Here is a 22,502-nt window from a genome sequence, read left to right as displayed (position 1 = left end):
TATTAAATGTTAAGTAAACAAGAACTCATTTATTAGATAAATATAATAATGAGTTAGGATTGATGCATTAAAACAGGCAGGACTGGATGGAGAAAGAGGGAGAAGAGAGCAGTATTGAAATTGATCAAAGCTGTACCAACAGGGCTAACATTTTCCAATTTTCTACAAGATAATTGATTTGGAAATTCTTTACCATAAAAATGGTAGAATCAAAAACTCATCTGCTTTCAGCTTAGCATCTCCCAATGTGAAACTCAGTCTTGTGCAAGTTTTCATGAAATTATTTCAAATATTTTTCATCAGTGAGAACAACAAAAGGAAGAGCCATGAAAATAAGAATATCATGTTGGTATAAATAATCCATGATACTTGATCAATAGAAATGCTTTCATAAATATTCAGAAGTGGAAGTGACCTTAATTTTTATTGCAGCCATCTAATTTTATCAGTTCAAAATGCCAAAGCTCAGAGAGATTAAATTACCCTCAGTGATGTCTCAAGTATATGGTAAGAATTGAAATCAATAAATCAATTAATTGAAATAAAACCATTTTCCTAACATGTATGCCATAACCAATTTGGATAACATTGCCAATGTTTCAGAGTTCTTCTTATGCTCAAATGAATTAACTAGGACATGTTTAGAAGAATGTCTTGTTCATAGGAAAGTCATGATGGAGGTAATGATGCTGCTGCTGATCAAAATGATGACAACTATGAGAAACAATCTCATCACAACAGGAATTCCTCTGCTCATGTGCTCTATCAGTATACTTGATGCCGATGTGTATATGTGTGGAAAATTGCTTAATGGTCACAAATTCCTTCCAGCCACGTGTATGTGGTACTTTGTAATGTGGCATTGCTGATCCATCCAGCTGGCAGGCCTTGTGATTTTCTGTGTGAGTTCTGGCATTGAGGCCTCGAGAGATCCATGGGGCCTCCCCATTTGCTGTCATTAGCATTTCCCTGAGATGGCCATGTAGGGAAGTCTATAAACTTAAATGCAAATGAGAGGCCACGCGGTATACCAAACAGCCACCAGTTCCATCTGTCAGTGGGATTGTGTCCATCCATATGTTCTATTCAAGTCAGACCTCCAACTGACTAGTCACTCAGCCAATGCAACAGAAGTCATGAGGAATATTTTCATTGTTGTGTAAACTGTTACATTTTATGGTAGTCTGATAGATAACAATAGGTAGTAGACACAAGAGAAATTTGATTTCATTAACTTTATTTTGAAATGATTCTTAAAAGTCTGTCCTTTTTTAAGCAGAAATTATGTTTATCTTAGTAACAATTACAAAGCAGAGGGCAGAATAAAATTCTATGTTTTCAGCAAAATATTTACTTATTTACTCAGGCATGTGTATGAATCAATAATAATAAACACATGTAATATAATGCATTATAATCACATTGTACAACTAAAAATACAAGTGGATTCAACTTAGATCACTTCTACTATGTTACTTTTTTTCAGGGCCAGAAACATTGGAATGTATTACAGAAATGTGAAGGTAGTTAAACAGTATATAAACACATTGTTAGCTAAAAGTTTGCTATTACATATGAAGTACCGATGTTATTCAAAATAATCATTATATAGTGGTGAAACATTTTAACAAAAATGTTTTATTTTAGAGCATCTATTTAGTCATCACATAACCCACACCCAACGTCCTCTTTTATTGATGGTGTATATATAAGATTTTACCTTATATATCAATAGTCAATATACAATATTGTATATTATAATGTTGTGTTATAAGAAATTTAAGTTACAGTAGTAATTTTACTTCTTACAATTAATATCCAATATTGATATATTAAGCAAAGTCCATGCTTTGTTTAGATTTTAGTTTTACCTGATTTCTTTTTTCTGTTTTAAGATTTCCTTCAGGATTCTACATGATGGTAGTCCCTATGTCTTAAGCTTTCTGCCTGTGACAGCTCCTAGGAGTTTCATTGTCTCAAGTTTTTGAGGCATACAGGTTATATATTTTGTAGACTCTCCCTCTAAAGAAATTGCTCAATGTTTTCCTTATTAGTCTGGGCTTATGTTTTTAAAAGGAAGATCACAGGGGTAAAGTATTGTTTCATCACATATCAAGAGTAAATGCTCTCAAGATGCTATATCGCTGTGGGCGTTATACTTGATCACCTGGCTGATACTGTGTTTTACAGATTTCTCCACTACAAAGTTATTTCCCTGGCTTGCAACACCCTCATGCCTTTCATATCATACTCTTCGAAAGGAAGTCACAATTCACAAATTTAAGGAGTAGGTAATTTTGCTCCTCTACCTTGAGGGCAGAATATTCACATAAATTATTTGAAATTCTTGTGCATGTGAGGTTTGTTTGCCTCATTCATTCATTTAGTTGTCATGACCCATTGGTATGGACTAATGTACATTTATTTTAAACCTTGGGTTATAATCAGGTACTTCTTTATTTGTTTTGTTGCTCAAATTGGCTCAGCTTTGACATTGAGGCATCTTTCTGGTGGCTTCTATGTCCCTTTGATGTATCCACATCAACACAGAGTTTTGGGGGTTTTGTTTTGTTTTTGTTTATTGAGTACTACCTTACTTTCTGTCACTACAAGATACTCCAGGCTCATCCTGAATATCTCCTGCCTCAGTCTTAGAATTGGCTATTCTTCTAAGGAGCCCTGATGCCCTTTATTGAAGAGGTTATTAGAAACTATGATCTGGGCTCTTGGTGTGGTTGTGATTACTTCCAAGCCCTCTCAAGTGACAGATCAAGAAGTATACGTGTGTGTTTACTAACCTGTGCACAAGCACACATATAAATATATATTAACCATCTTTTTCTATGTTCAACTAAAAATGAAACCATATCGGCATTTATAGGTCTGACTCATTTCCACATGGATTATTCAAGCTTTTTTTTTTTTTTTTTTTCAGTTCTTACTCATAAGTAATTGCTGTTCCAGTAGTGAGAAAGGTGACTCTCACCATTCAGTTGCAGAATACAGACAGACCCCAGCTTAGGATGGTTCAACTGACAATTTTGCAATTTTACGATGGTGTCAAAATGATCCTAATTTAGTAGAAAATGTACTTTGAACTTTGATCTTTTCCTGAGCCAGAGCTTTGTGTCAGGATACACTCTGGTGATGCTGGGTCATGCAAGCCACCCTGCCAGTCAGCCATGAGATCACAACATGAATGACTGATACACTTAGAACCATTCTATACCCATACAAACATTCTGTTTTTCACTTTCAGTATGCTATTCAATAAATTACATAAGCTAGTCACTACTTTATGATAAAATAAATTTTGTGTTAGATGATTTTGCTCAACTATAAGCTCATCTAAGGGTTCTAAGCATGTTTAAGGTAGGCTAGGCTCTGCTATGTTGTTTGGCAGCTTAGGCATATTTTCAGCTTAACAGTCAATTTACACTGGGTTTATAGGCATGTTGCCATTGTAAGTTGAAAGAGGTCTATGCTTGTATAGTCATATCAGAATTGTCAACTTGTACCCTTATGGAAAATAGGTTTACCAACTAGAGTGCAGTGGTTATGAACAACTATTTTAATTAATTTATTTATAGCTATTAGTCTTACAGATTCAATTTACTCCAAATGACTTAGACTTTGGTCTCCATCTTTTCACTACCCCACTCAGTGAGTTTGCTTCATATTTTTGCAATAGTTAGATTATGTTGTAACATGCTGCATTGCATACTGGGATCCCTCAAACTCCTCAGTGATTTTTTTCTAATTGTATATAGCTCTTTGTGCTATAGAGTTATATAGGCTTTGACAAATGCACAACAAGCTATATCAACAACAAGCTATATCAACTGTAGATATATATTAATTTTTTGGTAATTTCACTACCAAAAATATTCCCCCTTTTTTATTTATTTATTATTTTTGTCTTTTTGCTATTTCTTGGGCCACTCCCACAGCACATGGAGGTTCCCAGGCTAGGGGTTGAATCGGAACTGTAGCCACCGGCCTACGCCAGAGCCACAGCAACGCGGGATCCAAGCCGGGTCTGCAACCTGCACCACAGCTCAGGGCAATGCCTGATCATTAACCCACTGAGGAAGCGCAGGGACCGAACCCGCAACCTCGTGGTTCCTAGTCGGATTCGTTAACCACTGCGCCACGATGGGAACTCCTCCCCCTTTTTTACCAATGGCACCATCTCTCCTCCCTCAAATTCTCATGTCTTCTCTGATTAGTTTCTGTTTCAGAATCTCGTGTAATTGAAACCCTGCAATATATAGCATTTCCAACTTCTTTCTCTTAGCAATATGCACTTTAGTTTCATTTACGTCTTTTTGTGACAAGATAACTCATTTTTTAAAAAATCACTGACTTTAAAAAACATTCCATCCCTTAGGTGTACATCCTATACAATGTTTTTAATTTATTCCTTCAACTGTTGAAGGGCAGCTTGGTGATTTCAGTTTTGGCTGAATATGAATAAAATCATAATAAATAGATAGCTACATGCCAGTTTGTGTGTTCAAAGTTTCACATCCATTGGGTACATACTCAGGAACCTGATTGCCAAATTGTAGGGTAAGAATATATTTGTTTTTGTAAGAAATTGCCATGTTGTTTTTACAAGGTGGCTCTACCATTTTTGCTTTCACATCAGAAAATAATGGGTCCCCTTTCCTTCACAATTTAGCCAGCAATTGGTAATATAATCTTAAAATTTAATCTTAGCTATTCTACTCTGCTTATTGGTATCTCATGATTTCAATTTACATTTCCCAAATGAAAAATAATGCTGGGTAAGTGTAATGAGCATCTTTAGGGAAAAAATAATGAGCATCTTTTCATATGCGTATTTTCTAACTGCATATCCTCTTTGGTGAGGTATCTTGTTGAGTTGTTTTTCTTTTTTTTTTGTCTTCTTATTTTTGATTTTTAAGCGTTTCTTATTTGTAACAGGAAGTTTTGAGCTGCCTGGAGTGGGAGAAGTGGACTTCCCAGGTGGAAAAATTCTGTGGTGAAGAGATTAAGGTTTTGTTTTCAAAAATGCTCCACTTATTTTATGATAATTACTCTTCTCCTTTCCCAGCCAGAGCCATGAGGGATAGGGGAACAGGAATTTTTCTTACTTTTTACTGTCGTGTGCTTGCAAGTTTACTGGAAGTAAAACCTCTGAAAATAAAACCAATGGACCTGTGAAGTAACACCCACAAAAGTGTGGGGGACTGCCTCTCCCAGGAGTTTTCTCACTCTCCCACTAGTCCACACACTAGTCCACTAGTCCATGAAGTTGTTAAAATGACCACTTCCGTTTTCTTCCCAGTTTGTGGCTCCAGGGCTTCTGTTCAGGTGAGCAGTTCTCCTCTATGACTCTCTATGTTACCATCAGTTTCCTTCCTTCCTGTCTCACTGAAACAAAGCTTTGGACCGGCAGACGTTCTACAAATTTATTAAAGCAAAAGTACATTTTCAGAAGGGAGAGAGAACTCACGCATCTGCTGAATGAAGAAAAGAGAGCCTGACACACTCTGCAGTAGTGTTTATACCCCAGAGTGTGACCTGAGTGGAGGCCCAGTTTGATCTTCTGATTGGTCTTGGGCACGATACTTTATTTGCATGGGGAACAAGTTATGTGGTGGCCTGGTGAGGAATGGGCGATATGCTTCTCTAGCAGGGAGTCAGCTGCCCAGGCTGGACAGAGTGGGGGAAGGGGCATTACAATGAGACTGAGACTTGGCCAGAGGCTTTGGGGTTTAGTCTTGAAGGAGACTTGAAGCCTGTAACACCTAGATTTGATTCTCCCCTCACAATTTAGGATGGTTATTTGTTCTGAGTCATCATTCTTTGACAAGCCTAAGAAAAGTTGTTGAATTACAGTTTGTCTAATATTTTTTATTGTAAGTATAGTTTTGACAGATTCAGAGTTCTTTGCATATTACAACTGAAATCAGAAATCTAATATTGAAATTAAAAAAACTGATAGCCTTTACTGTATTTACTTCATGAAGAGAAAATAAAGTATTATTACTGTATAAATTATTTAAATCTATGAATATAATTTATTCAAATTATCAAAAATGCATTTTGTATTCATAAGTAGGTTAAATAATTTTTTTTAGATTTTTTGCATTTGAAAAATGAAAATTATTACTCATATGGTAATCATTAATAAGCTAAATTTAAAGAAATGTTGATTATTTTAAAAAGGCCAAATAGTAACAGTATCTACTTGGCTAGCCAAAATGGATAAATAAATTCATTTCAATTTCTTTTTTATTCAAGGGATCTATTTGGGGCAGAAATGGGAAACTAAGGTATGTCCTTGTGGTTTATGACTTTTAATACCTTGTATTTGTGTTGTCAAAAATATTTCAGTATTTTAATTGCTTTAAAAATTGTATGGCATGTAGATGTACTGTGAAAAATATTTAGAAAAACTACAGATGTCTATACTTTTTATATTGAAATTATTAGTATTCAGATATTCTGACCTTGTATGATAACTTTTACACAATAATTGCATGGGTTGGAAATTATACTAATTAGAAAAGGTTCAATAGAAGACCTCTTATAAAAAGCAGAAGGCTACACAGGTGAATACATTTTGATGGAAAAAAAGCTTATAAATTATAGCTATAAATAAGATATTATATGCTATTCTTGAAATCCTTACTGTAACAAGTTCATAAGAATTTTTCATTAATTTATTCCTTGAGGGTAGAAATAACTTTTCTTTAAGCATTTATCATTATCTTTTGTGAAGTGTAAGAAAAATGAATCAGGGTAATAACTTATATGAAAGGATCCAGATTGCTCTGTGAGCTAAATGAATAGAGACCAAATCTTTAATCTTAGAATATTCATTTCTACTGAATGATTGTTACATAGTATATCCTTAATAAATGTTGATTGAATAAAAGAATGAACTGATTGAGCTATTAAAAACATTCCTATTCCCCTATCACAAAATGAGGAAATTCATTACAGCAAGCTTATAGTTCCTAAATAATGTTTTTTTATGGAAGGTAAAATACCCAAACTGTACTGTGAATATAATTGCATATTAAGAGTTACGTTTCTCTAGAAACCATTAAATTTTAGTTCAAGAAGTATACCTTTAATGTAAACAAAATGAAACATTTTAGATTCTAGAAAAAAAATGAAAATTAAACTTTTCCTGGGAAAAAAATCAACAAAAACATGATTTTGTCTTATGTAAAATAGTACAGTGAACAATAGGAAGAAGTTCATAAGGAAATTTGAAATTTTAACATTAATTTTTCAGTGACTAGCAGAGAAAATAGATTTTTAAAAATTAGTTAAAATATGTTAGGGTGCTTTCACTAAGGTAACCATATTCAACATCTGTATATTATTAGAAAAGAAAATAAATATCTTTTGGTGACCACTTAACCACTAGGTTTCTCCTATGGTAAAATATTACCATTGGTAATCTAATAATATGGAGGACCATATTTGGTAAAATGGAACATGAAATTCCACGGAGAACACGGGAACAAAATATAAACTTTGTCTGAAGTTACAAAGATTATTTCTGATGTGGTACTAAAATGAGAAATTCAGTTTGAAGTGAAGATGTTTGTTCATATAGAAAAGGCTCAAATAGGAAAAAAGAAAGCATGGAAAATGCTATAATGATTCTGACTTAATTTGTAATGTTCTCAGTCTAATTCCTATTTTAACTGCTATTTAGGGTAATACTGTTTGATATTATAAATTTAATTTTGATAAAAATAAAAACATTGATATTGATGATCAAATATCAGAGGACTGAATTAAAACCTGCACGTGGAATTGCTGCTGTGGTTCAAAAGGATCGTTGCTATCTTGGGAGTGCGAGGTGACGGGTCTGATCCTTAGCTAGGCACAGTGGGTTAAGGATCTGACATTGCCACAGCTGTTGCTTACCTTGCAACTGAGGCTCAGGTTGCGGCTGTGACTCGAATCTGTTCCCTGGCCTGGAAACTCCATGTGTCTTGGGGTGGCCAAAAAATATCCCAAACAAAAAACCTACACATAAATTTCTTTTAATAGAAGATTATTGGCCAATTGAAGAATTATACTTAGTTTATAATCACTTAATTTTTATATTGAACAAATCTACTGATATCTTTCATAAAGTTCAAACATGAAAATGAAAGAATTGTCAAGCTTTTACAAGATTATTAAAAGCCTTATACTGGTAAACTGAAATATTTCTTTGAAGCAAAATATGAATCTCATTTGACAAAGATGATTATTATTTTCATCAGTATGCTTTTGCTTTTTTTTTTTTTTTTTTTTTTTTTTTGCTTTTTAGGGCCACATTCATGGCATATGGAGGTTCCCAGGCTAGGGGTCTAATTGAAACTACAGCTGCTGGCCTACACCACAGCTAAAGCACTGCAGGATCCGAGGCATATCTGCTACTTATACCACAGCTCAAGGCAGTGCCAGATCCTTAACCCATTGAGCAAGGCCAGGGTTCAAACCCACATCCTCATGGTTCCTAGTTAGATTCATTTCTGCTTTCCCACGATGGGAACTCCACCTTTTACTCTTTATGTTCTACAAATTGTGCAAAAGATGCCAGAAAAGAAATAATCATGAGTGAATTATAATGACAAAATCTTGACCAAAAGTTAGAGCTTGAACTGTGCAGAGATACTATTGGTTATTTGAGTAGGAAAAGCTCTGTCTTTGTATCTGGGCATGTGTAGATGTCTCGTTATTAATTTCTGGTCCAGGCTAAGGGCAATGGAACTTATGATATGCTGCTTAAAGATTCAAACTCTCCTGGCAACCCCAGAGGCCATTTTCTTTACTGAGGGATTGCAAATGGCCTGTCTCCCAATTGTACCTGTGGAATTTAAATTTATGGAGTTGACTGAGTGGCAACACAGAGAGGTCAATGCCATTGAAAGAAGAATTTATTACTTAGAGTTCTCAAGAGGGAGCATGCCATGCCAAGCAAATCCACATGCGGAAGTACTAGATTTGGTTATTAGGCAGAAGGAACAAAGAAAGCATGACCTAGATCTTTATTATTAAGTTTTCTCTGGGAAGTGAAAGGCAGGACATAGAAATGGCTTAGAATTGGCCCTTCTGCATAATGTCTGTAGGTCCTGGGCTGTAGCAGTCATCTCCAGTGTCTGGTACCAGATCCTGGGATGATTTAGGCAGGGGAAAGGTTGCCTGGAGTGTGAGAGACAAAGGAGGTGACTGAGGGTATAACTTAGGGTTGTTGGTTTGTATATGAAAGATGTATTTACAGCTGAATTGGCATCTTGGAGATTAGCTAACCTTGGGAAGGGTAGTTCTCCCCAGACCAGTAGATAACCACCCCCCAATATCAGAGCACCACAAAAGATAGAAAATTTAAAAAATATGATTAATACAGTCTAATCAACTAGAAAATACTGATTTGATCACATGGCCAAGGAGACTTAAATATATTTACCAAAAACTTTTCCTGAGTTTTCCCAAAGCTAAGATTTCTGTCCTAGATATTGACCTAGATATCATCTCAAGATACGGAAAGTCTACTCTGTTCCAGCCCAAACCCTGGTGTACTTGCATGTTAATATCACTTAATTCTCCAGAGTTTTCCAGTACTCTCTCTTGTGCACTGTATCTCGTGCCTTTCAGTAAAAGCCTTATATAAGTGTGTTTTGTGAGGTCTGGTACGTTCTTTCATGAATATAAAATAAGGATTAAATAATGCATATGATAAAATAGGTGAACTTGAAAATTAAACAATAGAAGGTATCAACCTGAAGCTTAAATAAAAAACAAAAATATGAGAAAAGGAAAGATCCTCAGGCTCATTGGGGAAAAAAAATCAAGCAATAAATGGAGTAATCATGTAATTAGAGACCTAGAAGGAGAGAAATAAGGAAAAATGCAGAAAAGAACAAGTAAAACAACTAAACACACTTGAAATTTTATAAGTTTAATAAAGTAAATAAACTAAAAACTCAAGAAGCTCATTGAAACAGAAATAGGACAAACATAAAGGCATATATTTGAATTGTGGAAACCAATTATAGAAGTAATCCTAAAATGCTTACAGATTTATATGTTCCTAAAGATAAAAGATAAGAAATTCCAGACTTCTCAGGAACCTCGTTATGATGGAACGAAACAGAATTGTATCTTTACATAGCAGAAACAAGCAAATCAGAAAACAGTTAGCTATAATTCTATATCTAGCCAATATTTTAAGAAATGAAATAAAATAAAAAATATTTTTGGAATAAAAAAGCTGATACAGCCAACTTGCTCTGTTAGAAATAATAAATATAGATATTCACATGAATATAAAATGATACAAGCAGAAAATTAAGGAAAATTAAAACAATGTGTTATGTGTTTTGTGATGTGGAAATAGTAACACAGGAGGAGAAAATTGAGGTTATAGCATATAGCATATTAAATATTGGTATAGCAATATTTAAATATACTTTGTTAAGTTAAAGAAGCATCTTGCAGATCCCTAGAAGAAAATGAGTATAAAAAAGGAAAAAACATATGGATAATTAGAGCTCTAAAATGGAATGTTAAAATTACTCATTTAATACAAATGATGTTAGGAAAAGAAAGAAAAAAAAAAAAGGCTAGATGGTGCAATTAGAAAACACATAGCAAGATGGTAGACTTTAATCCACACCTAGAGATAATTAAATTTAAATGGTCCAAATAAAAGGCAGATTGTCAAATTGGATAAGAAGCCAGACATAGCAACATGTTGTCTAAAAGAAACATAATTAAATATAAATATAAAACTAGATGAAAAGTAAAAAGGTGAAAAATGTATAAGATGTTAAAATCCTAAGAACCCTGGGGTGGCCTGTACTAATACAAGACCATATATTCTTCTGGACAAAACATATTTCTAAGGAAGGACATTCATGATTATAAAAGTAATAATTCATCACTAAGACAAAATATATTTAAATATGTATGTACCTCTTAAGAGTTTCAAAATATACAAACGGTAGGAATGGAAAACTTTCCATTCTTCCCTTCTAGATTCTTTAGCTTGTCTAAAAGTTAAATTGATATAAGCCAGTTTTCCCAGCACCACTTATTGAACAATCTGTCCTTTCTCAGACATTGAAAAACTTAGTCTCTGGAGGAGACAGTTTGTGGGGTGGGGGGATGTGCTTGGGTTATAGGATGGAAATCCTGTGAAATTGGATTGTGATGATCATTATACAACTAGAGATGTGATAAATTCATTTGAGTAGTAAAAAAATAAAATAAAAAATAAAGTGAAAAAAATTGATATAAGCCAGATTAATAGGATAAAAACACATTTAATTTTGTAAGAATAAGAGCTCATAAAGATGAGACTCCCCAGGCTAACCAAAGCAGGCAGCTTTTGTACCTTTTAGGCAAGTAAGCAATAAATTTGTGAGGAATTGACGAAACAAAGGGGTTGGGCTTTGAGTAATAAGTTAGTGAAAAAGTGACAGGTTTGTTTATGCAGCCTTAGTAGCCTTGAATTCCCTATCTCTAGCCCCAAGGATACCTTTTACCCTCCTGGGAGGGCTGTTTCACCAGGAGATTTATTGCTTGCAGGGGCTAAAGGAGAATCCGAGTGTCTTTTTTGTATGGCTATTTCTTAGCAACTTTAATTCAAAGTAATCAATGTGCTAAACGGCATATTTTAAAGTGGCATATCTGCTCTCTTATAAGCCCCATAACTGATAGAACTAAAAGGAAACAAATATATCCACAATTAGAAATGAAAAGTGCAACTCCTATCTCAAATAGACTTTGACACACCTGGAATGTTAATATATATAGACCATATAGCTAGGGCATAAAAATATCCCAATAAATTTCCAATAATTAAAATCAAATAGTTTATATCCTCAGAACACTAAAGAATTAAATAGCCTAAAATATTAAAATAACGATTTATTTTTTTATTTTTTTATTTTTTTAGGGTTGCACTCACAGCATATGGAGGTTCCCAGGCTAGGGGTAGAATCGGAGCTGCAGCTGCTGACCTATACCACAGCCACAGCCATAGCAATGCAAGATCTGAGCTGTGTCTGCAACCTACACCACATCTCATGGCAATGCTGGATGCCTAATCCACTGAGCAAGGCCAGGGATCGAACCTACATCCTCATGGATACCAGTCAAGATTTGTTTCTGATGAGCCATGACAGGAACTTGTAAAGTATGTTTTTTAATGTCAAGTTTACCTCACAAAATGACTTGAGGACTCTTTTCTCCTCCTATGTTTTGAAAGAGTTTGTCTAGAATTTATAATATTTATTTTTTAAATATTTGACAAATTTACCAGTGAGGTTTTCTGTGGTAATTGAGTTTTACATATGTGGCAATCATACATATATACACACACACACACACATATATGAATACATAAACATACATATGGCATGTGTGTATATATATATATATATATATATGTGTGTGTATATATACAGATATGCCATGTACTGTAATATACAAATTTCCTATTTCTATTTGTGTTAGTTTTTTTATAGTGTGTTTTTTTCTAGAAATTTGTCATTTTGTTGCTTTAATGTATATTAAAATGTATTTTAAGACTATAGCAACTCTATAGCATGCTACTGGCTCAAGAATCAGCTAGCATCAATATCCCATAACTAATAAACCTAAGACCAACCTTTTATGATAGCAACATGAAGTAAAAAGCACTGCAAATTAATGGTAAAGGATTAAGAACAAAGTATTGAGAAAACTGACAACTTAGGAAAAGCTCATTTTAGAACTGTACTTATCTTTACTTTTTTCTGAGGTGAATGCCAAATAAATTATAGCATTAAACATAAGAAACTCCATAGAAGAACATAATTTTTTTTTAGTTTCTGACTATACTTCATTTATTTTACATGTTTTAAAAACAAAAATAATATACATGAAGAATAACACTGGTGCATGATTTGTAAAAATGAAACAATACAGAAAGAAATGAAAAGCAAAAATCTTCCTATTCCCTGATCCAAAAATCTTAGCACTCTCCAAATGTGGCAACTGTTAATAATTTCATATATATTGGGTCCAGTGGAAAACAGTTTAAAACATACACACATTCTTTTGAAAATTTTACACATATGTTTCACACAGTTCTGCAGTTTTCCACAATAAACAATGTATCTGGGAGATTTTTCTCTATTTTAATGGCTGCAGTTTGTGGACATATGATTATTTACCAGTTCCTTTTTTTTCACTTAGCATAATGCCCTCGAGGTCCATCCATGTTGTTGTAAATAGCAGGATTTCCTTCATTTTATAGTCAACTACACATTTTATATACAAAGATATAATGAACATGAGGGTGGGGATCTTTTCCATATAGGGATTTCATTTCCTTAGGATAAATACATAGAAGTAGAATTGCAGGATTATACAGCAGTTCTATTTTTAATTTTTTGAGGAAATTTCATACTGTTTTCCATAGTGGCTGCACTAGTTTACTTTCCCATTTCCATTCCATCTAACCAAAGTGTGTAGCAAGAAGTCATTCACAATATTCACTGTATCTGCAAGACATATGGGAATATTCCTTCTGGATATTGCTAGTTTGACTTTTCACACTTTTTTGCCATTGATTTAAATCAGACTGTCACAAATGTAGCCTTGTAAGAGAATCAGGTAAAACCATTAAAGACAAAAAACAGCTAAATTGTAAATCAGAATTTTAAAAAAGTGTCTACATTTAAAACTTTAAGGGTGTCTTCTAAACAGAATGGTAAAAAATTAAAACGAATGGTACTACTAAATATTAATTGGAAATAGAAGAACGGGACTCCCAAGTGTTGCTGGTGAGAACATAAAATATTACAATCATTTTGTTAAACAGTTTGGTAGGCTCTTAGACATTTAAAAAGTCCATCAATTTCAATCCTAGACTTATATCCCATCAAATGAAAGATTATGTTTATAAAGACTTTTTACTGCCAATGTTAATAGCTTGCCCATAATAGTCTCAAACTGGAAATACAACTAATGTCTATCAACAGATGACTGGATTAACTGACTACTCATAACTGGATATAACATACATTAAATGTATATTCATATAATAGAATACTACTCAGCAATAAAAAGGCAGAAACTGAAAAAGCACAAAACAGCAAATAATTTTGTTGAGTGAGGGAAGTTAGGCATAAGGAAATTTATTGTGTAATTCTATTTGATATGCAATTCTAGCACAAAAAATAAATAATGTAATGTGGAAAAAGACACGTGGTTGTCCAGGACAGTTGGGTGAAAGTTATCTTTAAGGGAGCATAAGGGAATTTTTATTGGGTGATGAATATATTCTATCTCAATTATAATAGTATAATATGAGTGTGTATGTTTGACAAAACATCAAATTATAAACTTACTATGTCAATTACTATGTCAATTATATCCAAATAAAATGTATATTATCTATTAGTTGTCCTCTATCTTTAAGAAATTTGGTACTATTAATACAGGGATAATATCACCTTCAAGGGCTATGGGCAATTACAAAAAAAAAAAAAACTCTTTAGAAAAATTGTGGATTTATCACCTATCTTAGCAGCAATGTAAATTGCATTGTTATAATTTCCAGAGGATGGAGATATGCTCTTTCTTGCCCACTAATAGATATTTTTAGTTTCCGCTGGAAACATAGGAAATACAGGAGACTATTCAGCAGCTTCTTAGGAAAGCCTCCTACAGTAAAATAACATTTATTGCTGTTTCAGGCAGAATCACAGTTAAGGGTCACAATAGCAATTCCTACAGTCCAATTGAGTTGTTGTTTCTTCAGAAGTTGCTCCCCATTGCTTCATATTCCAGTACCTTGGTCTCCCTTGTTGATCAAGTTCCCTCTGAACCTGTTTTTTGTGCTTTGCTACCACTCTTATTTTCTGGCACTAAAGGCTTTTTTTACATTTCTTTATACATTTTGTTGTCTATGTCTCACTTTTAAAATATTCCCAATACATACATGATATTTTTGAAAATTATTTTATATGCTTATTTTTATTTACTCATTATGTATATTTCATTCCATAGACTGTAAGTCTTATTGTTGGGAGTGCCATATTCTTTATGATTTATGTATATATTATTATACATGTGACTTTATGTATATAATACATAATAGATATTTAGAAGGTATCTCTTAAATTAGTTAGAAGAGAGTATAACTTGTGAAAAATCTCAAATTTTATGTAATCATTTATATAGTATTGAACTGATTTTACTTTTGAAATACTCATAAGATTTAGCTTCATTTTTTTCTTTACTATGGGAACTACTAGTTATGCTGAGGTATTGACACAAATGCAGACTAGGGCACATGTAAGTAAAACCCACATGCCCCTATGGTAAGAAATGTTATGTAGGTTATATGTATGTGCATATATATATATATATATATATATATATATATATATATATGTATGTGTGTGTGTATGTGTATATATATATATATATATATATATATATATATATATATATATGACATGTTCTATAGATATACAAAAGAATAGGAAGAAAGTTAAGAGGGTTGAGTTTCCCAAATTAATACCTGAATGTTTTGTGGAAGGTTTTCTCAGTTAGAATATCTTATATTTTCAATTAGAATAGAACATCTAGCTTGGAAGGAAGGAAAATATTTTCCAAAATATCTTTTAAAGGGATTTCTATTTATAACAGATGTACAATATCACAGAAACAAGCTATGCTATTCCTCCCACCTTTGCAATTTTATTTCAATGTAAATTATTTTCATTAGAATGTCTCATCTTTTTGGCCAGTTTCCATCAGCTCTTGTGAGTTCTGATGGCTCATAAATTCCCTCCAATCCATGAAATGAACATAAAAAGAAATTAAACACCAAAAGTAGGCTAAACTCCACATAAAGGCAATATCACTTTTGCTTAAGCAATAATTTATAACCACTTTTCACTTCAAAGTACTTTTAAAAATTGACTTAGTGAAAAAGCCATAATTCTTATGAAGAAGGTAAACGTTGCTGTACCTTTTTGGTTTTTGGCCACACCCACAGCATGTGAAAGTTCCTAGGACAGGAATTTAACCATGCCACAGTTGTGACCTGCACCACAGCTGTGGCAACACCAGATCCTTAACCTGCTGCACCACAAAGGAACTTCCATCGTTGCTATATTTTTAACAAAAGTGGAAACTAAGGCTGAGGGTTGGAGTCTTCAAAAGTGAAAAATAATACCTGATACTCATTATTAGTTTTGGTTGATTATATTACATAAACCTTCAAGTCCTTAGTACTCACCTCACAATCTTCATAACCTCTTTTAGTCTGCAGTACTAGTTATATTAACAGATCTCAGTTTGTATTTTTCCTTAAATGATTCATAGCCTAACAAAATTTTAAGTGATAGATCTTCAGGTAAGTACATTGTCTTTGATTTGCATTATGCCAATTAAATTCAGCAGACATTTATTAAGTCATAATATGTGTCAGACACTGTGGGAAGTGCTAGGGGTAAAAAGATAAATATGGAATTATGTTTGCACTCAAGGGCACAGAGTCAAGAGATGAGGACAGTGATGTACATAAACCACTGGAATAAAATGGCGTGAGTGAATTTTGTCAGTATTTTCAAAATAGAATGTTGACCCCCAAGTTTTTTATATGTAATGATTTTTTTCCATTATAACTGGTTTACAGTGTTCTGTCAGTTTTCCACTGTACAGCATGGTAACCCAGTTACACATACACGTATATATTCTTTTTTCTCACAGTATCATGCTCCATCACAAGCAACCAACATAGTTCCCAGTGCTACACAGCATATCTCATGGCTAATCCATTCCAAAGGCAATAGTTTGCATCTATTAACCCCAAGCATCCCATCCTTCCCACTCCCTCCGCCACCCCCATGGCAACCACAAGTCTATTCTGCAAGTCTGTGATTTTCTTTTCTGTGGAAAGGTTCATTTGTGCCCTATATTAGATTCCACACATAAGTGATATCATATGGTATTTGTCTTTCTCTTTCTGACTTACTTCACTCAGGATGAGAGTCTCTAGTTCCATCTGTGTTGCTGCAAATGGCATTATTTTGTTTTGTTTTATGGCTGAGTAGTATTCCATTATGTATATATACCACGTCTTCTTAATCCAGTAATCTGTCAATGGACATTTGGGATGTTTCCATGTCTTGCTATTGTGAATAGTGCTGCAGTGAATATGCAGGTGCGTGTGTCTTTTTCAAGGAACGTTTTGTCTGGATATATGCCAAAGAGTGGGATTGCTGGGTCACATGGTAGTTCTATGTATAGATTTCTAAGGTACCTCCATACTGTTCTCCATAGTGGCTGTACCAGCTTATACTCCCACCAACAGTGCAGGAGGGTTCCCTTTTCTCCACAACCCTCCAGCATTTGTTATTTGTGGACTTATTAATGATGGCCATTCTGACTGGTGTGAGGTGGTATCTCATGGTAGTTTTGATTTGCATTTCTCTAAGAATCAGTGATGTTGAGCATTGTTTCATGTGCTTGTTGGCCATCTGTATATCTTCCTTGGAGAAATGTGTATTCAGGTCTTTTGCCCATTTTTCCATTCGTTGTTGGCTTTTTTGCTATTGAGTTGTATAAGTTGCTTGTATATTCTAAAGGTTAGACCCTTGTCAGTTGCATCATTTGACACAATTTTCTCCCATTATGTAAGTTGTCTTTTTGTTTTCTTTTTAGGTTTCCTTTGCTGTGCAAAAGCTTGTCAGTCTGATGAGGTACCATTGATTTATTTTTGCTTTTATTTCTGTTGCTTTGGGAGACTGACCTGAGAAAATATTTGTAAGGTTGATGTCAGAGAATGTTTTGCCTATGTTCTCTTCCAGGAGTTTGATTTAAGTCCTTAAGCCATTTTGAGTTTGTTTTTGTGTATGGTTTGAGGATGTGTTCTAGTTTCATTGATTTGCATGCAGCTGTCCAGTTTTCCCAGCAATACTTGCTGAATAGACTGAATTTTCCACATTTTATGAGCTTGCCTCCTTTGTCAGAGATTAACTGACCATAAGTGTCTGGGTTTATTTCTGGGTTCTCTATTCTATTCCATTGGTCTGTCTGTCTGTTTTGGTACCAGTACCACACTGTCTTGATGACTGTGGCTTTATAATATTGCCTGATGTCTTGGAAGAATTATGCCTCCTGCTTGTTTTTTGTTCTTCAGGATTCCTTTGGAAATTCTGGGTCTTTTCTGATTCCGTATAAATTTTTGGATTGTTTGTTGTAGTGCTGTGAAAAACGTCATGGGTAATGTGATAGGGATTGCTTTGTATCTATAGATTGCTTTGGGTAGTGTGGCCATTTTTACAACATTAATTTTTCCAAGCCAGGAGCATGGAATATCTTTCCATTTCTTCGCATCTTCTTTACTTTCCTTGATTAATGTTTTGTAGTTTGTAGCATATAGGTCCTTTACCTTCTTGGTCAGGTGTATTCCCAGTATTTGAATTTTTGGGGTGCAGTTTTGAAAGCTATTGTATTTTTGTATTCCTTTTCTAATATTTCATCGGTAGTATACAGAAATGCAACTGATTTCTGAATGTTAATCTTATATCCTGCTACTTTGATGAATTTGTTGATCAGTTCAAGTAGTTTTTGTGGTGAGTCCTTAGGGTTTTGTATATGTATTATCATGTCATCTGCATACAGTGACAGTTTTACCTCTTCCTATTTGGATGCCTTTTATTTCTTTTGTTTCTTTGATTGCTGTGGCTAGGACTTCCAATACTATGCTGAATAACAGGGGTGATAGTGGGCACCCTTGTCTTGTTCCAGATTTTAGTGGGAAGGCTTTCAGCTTTTCTCCGTTGTGATTTTATTTGCTGTGGGTTTGTCATAAGTGGCTTTTATTACATTTAAGGTATGTTCCCTTTATACCCACTTTGGAACCACATTTGCTCCTGAATGGGTGTTAGAGTTTGTTAAATGCTTTTTCTACATCTATGGAGATGATCATGTGTTTTTTTACTTTTCTCTTGTTAATGTTCTGTATGACATTGATTGATTTGTATATGTTGAGCCATCCTTGTGAACCTGGGATGAATCCCACCTGGTTGTGGTGTATGATATTTTTTATGTGTTGTTGGATTTGGTTGGCTAAAATTTTGTTGAGAATTTTTGTGTCTACATTCACCAAAGATACTGGATTATAGTTTTCTTTTTTGGTTGTATCATTGTCTGGTTTTGGAATTAGGGTGATGGTGGCATCATAGAATGTCTTTGGGAGTGTTCCTTCTTCTTCAACCTTTTGAAAAAGTTTAAGGAGGATGGGTATAAGTTCATCTTTGTATGTTTGGTAGAATTCACCTGTGAAGCCATCTGGTCCTGGACTTTTATTTGTAGGGAGTGTTTTTATGACATGTTCAATTTCATTTCTAGTGATCGGTCTGTTCAGTTGGTCTGTTTCTACTTGATTCAATTTTGGCATGCTGTAAGTCTCTAGAAAGTTGTCCATTTCTTCTAGGTTTTCAAATTTTCTGGCATAAAATTGTTCATAGTATTCTCTCATGGCTTTTTGTATTTCTGTATTATCTGTTGTGACGACTTATTTTTCATTTCTTATTTTGTTTATTTAGGTTTTTTTCTCTCCTCTTCTTGGTGAGTCTAGCCAGGGGTTTGTCAATTTTGTTTACCGTATCAAAGAACCAGCTCTTGGTTCAATTGATTTTTTTCTATTGATTTTAGGTTTTTTTTGTTCTTCTTTTCTTTCTTTCTTTTTTTTTTTTTTTTTGTCTTTTGTCCTTTTAGGGCTACACTCAAGGCACATGGAGGTTCCCAGGCTAGGGGTCTAATCAGAGCTGTAGCTGCCAGCCTACGCCAGAGCCACAGCAACACAGGATCCAAGCCACATATGCAACCTACACCACAAATCATGGCAACGCCAGATCCTTAACCCATTGAGCGAGACCAGGAATCGAACCCACAATCTTGTGGTTCCTAGCTGGGTTCATTAACCACTGCACCATGTAAGGAACTCCTATTCTTCTTTTTCTAATTCATTTAGGTGGTGAGTTAAGTTGTTGATTTGAGATTTTTCTTCTTTTATGAGGAAGGCCTGTATTGCTATGTATTTCCCTCTGACACTGTTTTTGTGGCATTCCATAAATTTTGAATGGTTGTGTCTTCATTATTTTTTGTCTCTCAGTATTTTTTAATTTCCTTCTTGATTTCCTCATTGGCCTATTGGCTTTTTAGTAGCATGTTGTTTTGTCTCCATGTAGTTAGTTTTTTCTCATTTCTTTTCCTGTGGTTGATTTCTAGTTTCATGCTGTTGTGATCAGAGAAGATACTTGAAATAATTTCTATATTCTTAAATTTGTTGAGCATAGCTTTGCTCCCCAGTATGTGATCAGTTCTTAAGAATGCTCCATGTGCACTTGAGAAGAATGTATATTCTGATTTTTTTTGGATGTAATGTCCTGAAAATGTCAATTAAGTTTAACTTTTCTATTGTGCCATTTTGGATCTCTGTTGCCTTATTGATTTTCTGTCTAACAGATCTATCCATTGCTGTGAGTGGGGTGTTCAAGTCTCCTACTATGATTGTATTCCTATCACTTTCTCCTTTTATGTCAATTAATATTTGTTGTAGATATCTGGGTGCTACTATGTTAGGGGCATATATATTGACGATTGTAATATCCTCTTTTGAATGGATCCTTTAACCAATAAATAGTGTCCTCCTTTGTCTTTCTTTATGGCCTTCATTTTAAAGCCTATTTTGTATGATATGAGTATTGCAACTCCTGCCTTCCTGTCTTGTTTATTGGCATGAAATATCTTTTCCCATCCCCTCACTTTCAATTTATATGTGTCCTTTGCCCTAAGGTGAGTTTCTCGTAGACAGCAGATTGAAGGTTTTTGCTTTTTATCCAGTCCACCACTCATCAACTTGAATGCATAAGGTATATTTTCAAAGAAGAGGTGCTTTGTATTGAACATATAATAGGAGTAGTTTTTTTGCTTGTTTGTTTGTTTGTTTTTTCCCCCAGTTGGGAGCAGAGTGAGATTGGGAGTCTGGTGAGGAAAGAAGAGTATTTCAGGAGGCAGAACACCATGTGTCAAACTAGAAATGGATTAGACAGCTAAAGAACTGCATAGTTTGGGTGTTGATTGAAATGTAGACTCTGTTTATATAACAAAGGCATATTAGGCAAAGGAAAAATTTGGGGATACATCTTAATGACATTCTAATAATCCCTCAAGCAGTGATCCCATTGAGAACATTAAAAACCAGATGAGAGTAACATGGTCGTATTTCTATTTGGGCTCAGTCTTTGTTGAAGAAGAGATAATATAGATTATAAGACCATGGATAAGGACAAGAGTTGTGCTTTCTATGGTTCAGGTGGGAGATGATGAAAATCTGACTTAAGTCACTGGTTGTTCAAGGGGTTGAAATTTAGAGATACTAACATAGTAAAATCATATAGGATTTAATAACCCATGAGATTCTGTAAAAGGGAGGGTTGTTTGGGTGTCCTCAGTAATTGTAGGTTAATGAAAAAAATGCTTTATTCAAAATAGAAATACAGGAGGTTAAGTTGACAAGAAAGATGATAAGTTTTGATTTTGGACATGTTGATCTGGAATCTACATTTTAAAAAGCATTTCGATAATTAGCAACTAGTGTTGCTGTCCATTTGTGCATGAAATGCTTGAACACTTTACTGAATCTGAAAGTTTTTAAGTACTAGCCTCATGTTTCATTTCCATGAAAATGTTATATTTTAATAAGCAAATTATTCTTAGTTTGAGTTATTAGTGATGCTTAATGTAGGTATTTAGAAAATTATACTGACCCTACCAGTCATGATTTTGTTTTATCGTTTTTATCATTTAATGTTTCTTTTTGATAAATTGTTACAGAAAACAAAAATTTAGTCAGGAATATTATATTTATTTTCAACAATTTTGAAATCACTTGGAGCTAAGTTATCTCAGGTTAGATTTGAAGTGAAAAGTAAAATTTTAAAAAGCCTGATACACGGGAGAAAAAGGAACAATTTGCTTGCATGAAAGTCATAAATGCTAATTACTAGAATTTGATATTAGAACTGTCTGCTCACCTTCTTCCCAAATGCAATTACGCTGCATCCTGTGAATGAAGAAAATTGCTGATTTCATTAAATTAAAATTTGATGTTGAAAGGCTTTACATGTAAACGCTTCACTGAATGTTACTATTTTAAAAAGCGGAACTTAAGGAAAAAGTTTCCTGTATCTAATGTGGCCATGCTCCCATTGATCATAATATTAACACCTCATTGAACTGACAAGAGTTTAGAAAAGGTTGAGTTCATTACATTACTACTGTTATTCAGCTGAATATGAGTTTAATTAAAGTCCTTATTGGTGGATTTTATTTATATAAATTATTGAAAAGTATGCTTTCTCCCTATGTACAGTGTAACACCCCCCTCAATTACCAACCCAGTACAGGCAAACAGCAACAACCTTCCCTGGAGGGGAAGCGCA

Source organism: Phacochoerus africanus, chromosome 10 (assembly GCF_016906955.1).
Source record: "Phacochoerus africanus isolate WHEZ1 chromosome 10, ROS_Pafr_v1, whole genome shotgun sequence".
NCBI classification, from domain to species: domain Eukaryota; kingdom Metazoa; phylum Chordata; class Mammalia; order Artiodactyla; family Suidae; genus Phacochoerus; species Phacochoerus africanus.
The sequence above is the reverse complement of the archived record's forward strand: the minus strand, read 5'-3'. Positions refer to the sequence as shown.